A 3,616-nucleotide genomic window follows, 5' to 3' on the forward strand; every position below is an offset into this window, starting at 1 on the left:
AAAAATAGGAGACGAGATGTTTTATTTGGAAATAAGTGTTATAATAATATATTTACTGGTATATCCTAATTATTGTTTTAATACGAAAATGAGTTTGTGTGTTTGTTATTCTGTCTTTAAAAGCCTTTTTAAAAACTCACACATTATTTCAAGTTAAAAGTTAACTATTTTAATACTCTTAGCTATATCTAAATACTTAAATTTTCTTTTGTTTATTAGCTACTTTATTTCTTTTACCTTTTATCTTAATTTTACAATTTAGTTTTACTAAGTACTTTCTGTAGGATATTGGGTCCTTTACCCAAAGTCCAAAGATGCCCATTTTCTCGGTCCCGCGCATTTTGTTTCCAGATTCGTCTTAACTACTCAGATTGAAAAATACTGATCACCAATAATATCTTACACCTACTATTTTTTTCTTTGAATTGACTAATTGTGGCGTATTGTGCTTTAGGTTTTATTTCCAGTGCACCTAAGATTCTAGTTACTATCAAAGTTATTTCTATTTTCAGATAATTACCTGCCACTGGTACGGCAGGTTCGGCTACCCCCCACCTCCACCTCCACCCCCGCCAGGCATATTTGGGGGGTTTGGATACGGCGGATATTACAGACCATACCCACAGATTATAATCGCGCCTCCACCCCCACCGTTCTTCGGTTGATGTAAGCTTCGGACGTTGCGACTTCTAACACTTCTGGCCTAGATTCTAATACCGTTGTTATGTAAATTTTAGTATTTATTTTAAGATAATTGTATATTTGTAAGGTATGACAATAAATATTAATTTGTATACTGTGTGTGTCCACTGGGTAACCACGGTTTATTTTAATAATTTACAAACGTTTTTTTTAATTTATATAATAATATTATATACCAAAACCTTCTCCGAGACGCGCCGCATCTACTGGCAAAGTTGTATATTGGTTTAGTAGGTATTTTCTTGTTTATTTATGTATCGAAAAAGGAAGTACACTTGGAAAAACACGTCTAGCGGTGTAACAAAAACTTAATTTGTGTTTATAATTCATTTCGTGCTCGGCGGTGAAGAATAACATCGTGAGGAAACCTGCATGTTGTCTTATTTCAATGAAACTCTGCCACATGTGTATTCCATCAACCCTTATGCTCTAAGCCTTCTCCTCAAAGGGAGAGGAGGTCTAAGCCCGACAGTGGGAAATTTACAGGCTGTTAATGTGATGTGTGCATTCTAGAACAGGAGAAAAAGATAATTTTCTTATAATTAAAATCCATAAGTTCCTTAGTATAAAGCATAATGGTCAAATATATAAGTATTTTGTTTTTATTTATTTTTTATAAACAATGAATTTCATGCCGTCATTCCGTCCGCTACACTGGTTGATCAAGAAAGTATTTTTAAGTATGCACTTATAATTATTTATTTGTACACCTACTCTTTCATTATTATAGTTAATAATTTCTATAGATTAATTGTTATTATTAATAAAAACAAACTTTATTATTATTAAAGTTCTATTTTGTTATTTCAATATGTTTGTAAATTAATTGTTTTAAAACTGAAAATATGAGTACGTTTTGAAAACTATATTGAAGCCATGTTTTTTACTCAAAACTGAAGGATCGTGTTTAGTGTTTTGTTCTCTGAATAGGGTATTCTACTATGTTTGAAAAAGTACTTCTGAATGTTGATTTTCCTAATAAAAAGCCACAAAAAATATATTCTGACAAAATATAAGCGGTTTCTCATAAATTAAATTAAATTTTAAACCTTTTCTATTCCCGCAAAAACGTCAGTCACTTTGGTGACGTCATACTAATAAAACCACAGTTGTGACTGGCACACATTCAACGTTAACAGCTATGAATATTTGGTGTTTTTTGGAAAAATAATAAATTACAATCGCTATTGCTGGAGTCTTATCTACAAATACTACAATTAAAATTCCAGAAAAGTTGCTTATCAAAGTGCTAGATGATATTGAAATGTCAGTTTTTGAATGTCTGACGTCACACCATGGCGGCTCGTGTTTTAGGTCACGTGATACACAGACTAATAATTACGACTTTTAATTTTAATACAACTAATTAATAATGCGTTTTTATGATTAAAAATTAAAAATATTTAATTATATTTCTATATATATTTTAAGTATTATCAAATTTCATAATTTATTTTTTACTACCGAAAATACCCAATTACTTAAAAATTATTTATGTTTGTTGCTTTTTGCTTTCACGGACTGTAATTAGTGATACGTGATTTTGTAAACATTTGTACGTATAGATACGTATAGATATACACACACATGTAATTCTCATAATTATATATGTTTGAGTAACCGTGTTGTTATGCGAACCTCCTGTCCTGCTCTTCCTGGAATTGCCTGGTAGATAATTTTATAACAACACAGCATTTTATTTTGTGTTTTGCGATAAAGTGTCATCTATGAATGCGTATTTATTGTTTATATATACGTCTAATATAAACATTTTACGTACACCACGTGTTTTCCTCACACTGTCTGTTAACTTGCGCAAGTATATCATTAATGTAACACGCACTAAAACATACAAATATACATTTTAATTGGTGGTAGGGTTTTGTGTGGACCCGTCTGGGTCAGTGTCTACATATAGTTTGGTGGTATTCCAGTTTGAATCCCTTACAACAAATCTCTTTACGATACTAGGTTTTCGTACTATCTCACGTGCAATTCGACTGCAACTTCCTGAGATTAACGCGATCAAACAAACAAAGTCTTCTCAGTCAGCTGTTAGGTGTGGAAAAATAACCTTCCTTGAGGTTCAAACTTGCTTTATACGAAAATTCATGAAATTCGGTTCAGTGGCTTAGACAGACGGACAGAGTTACTTTCGCATTTATAATATTGATGTAGATGGAACTCTTTACGTGACATGTCAGTGATATCGTCTTTTGAAAATGTATACTCAGAATACTACAGTACTCAGTGCACTGTTGTTATTTGATAGCACTTATTGCAGCGACAGCAAACCGCTTGGGTGTGTGAATATTTAATTTAATTTATTATCATTGTAACTATCGAAACGGCTCAGTGGTTAGAACTCACCAGATTGTTCAAACGTTCAAGTCATTATTGCGATTATAACTCATCTCGGGCTCGTGAAGGCTATCATGCGGTCATGTGTGTATCATCTGTAGGTTACATTAGCAGCTTGTAAATATCCCACTGCTGGGCTCAGGCCTCCTCTTCCTTTAAGGAGAAAGTTCGGAGCATATTCCACCACGCTGCTCCAATGCGGGTTGGTGGAATATACATGTGGCAGAATTTCGTTGAAATTAGACGCATGCAGGTTTTCTCAGGATGTTTTCCTTCACCGCCGACCACGAGATGAGTTATAGACACAAATTAAGCACATGAAATTCAGTGATGCCTGCCTGGGTTTGAACGCGAAATCATACGTTAAGATGCACGCGTTTTAACCACTGGGCCATCTCGGCTCATCTGTAGGTTGTTAGTGTTTAATAAATTATATCGCAACATTGCCCGGGTGTCCTCAGACGGGGGAGGGGCAGGTATAAGACACCTCATCTATGATCCGTTTAGTATTCGCTCTAGTTTTGAAATAGGGGTGGAAATAAAAATGTCAACA

The sequence above is a fragment of the Vanessa atalanta genome, chromosome 27 (assembly GCF_905147765.1).
Source record: "Vanessa atalanta chromosome 27, ilVanAtal1.2, whole genome shotgun sequence".
In the NCBI taxonomy this organism is placed as follows: Eukaryota; Metazoa; Arthropoda; class Insecta; order Lepidoptera; family Nymphalidae; genus Vanessa; species Vanessa atalanta.